The 798-nt window shown below is 48.6% G+C and overlaps 1 protein-coding gene across 1 annotated transcript in view; it reads right to left on the bottom strand.

The window, feature by feature from the left end:
- Positions 1 to 270: 270 nt before the first annotated feature.
- The window catches only part of Ramp1 (receptor activity modifying protein 1), a 47,466-nt gene continuing 46,938 nt past the window's right edge, over positions 271 to 798 (bottom strand). Inside the window, exon 3 of the mRNA XM_031368408.1 lies at positions 271 to 798. This exon is cut by the window's right edge and continues 836 nt beyond it. The gene's annotated coding sequence lies outside the window, so the exon portion shown is untranslated.

Here is a 798-nt window from a genome sequence, read left to right as displayed (position 1 = left end):
GAGAATGCGCTAATATGAGCAGTTCCGGAAATGAGACACTGGGTCAGCTCCATTTCCCAAGTCAGCTCCCTGGTTCTCTTGCAGCTTTTGGATTCTGTGACTTATGAATGTCTTGTTTTCCCATCCTTCGGATTTCCACGTCAAAGCTTGGGAAGGCAGACTGGCCTCTGGTCTCCAGCTCAGGTCACAAATGAGCCCAATCTTATTTTCTTTTGTGTTTTTCTTCTGTCTCTTCTTCATTCTTCCCCGCCTTTCCCCCTCATTTTTTTCTAAAACAGGGTGTCTGTATATAGCCCAGGCTGACCTCAAACTCACAGCAATCCTCCTACTTCAATACCCCAAAGTGATTTGATTCCAGGCACACACTGCCATAGCTCAGTCCTATTTTTCAAATTAATACTGTCACTGCTGTCCATGGCTTCCCAGGGGCCAAAGGGACAGTATTGAGTAGAGGAAGAGGCCACATCCCTGGCACCTCTTGGCGTTCACTTGTCCTGTGCACTAGGGTTTCTCAGGGAAGGCCGTGTGACCTCCAGGGAAGGGGACGCAGAGACAGCACCTTCTCCACGTGCTACTCAACCAATGGTTCTGGCTCATGGTAGGTACTCTCACTAGTCTTTAATTTATGATGATTTCCAAGCACTAAAACACGGCCTATGCTGGTCAGTGGTGGTACATGCCTTTAACCCCAGAACTGGAGAGACAGAGGCAGGAGGATCTCTGTGAGTCCAAGGCCAGTTTGCTTTACAGAGCAAGTTCCAGGACAGCCAGAGCTACACAGAGAAACCCTGTCTCAAA

This window comes from Mastomys coucha, unplaced genomic scaffold (assembly GCF_008632895.1).
Source record: "Mastomys coucha isolate ucsf_1 unplaced genomic scaffold, UCSF_Mcou_1 pScaffold14, whole genome shotgun sequence".
Classification (NCBI taxonomy): Eukaryota; Metazoa; Chordata; class Mammalia; order Rodentia; family Muridae; genus Mastomys; species Mastomys coucha.
The sequence above is the reverse complement of the archived record's forward strand: the minus strand, read 5'-3'. Positions and strand labels throughout refer to the sequence as shown.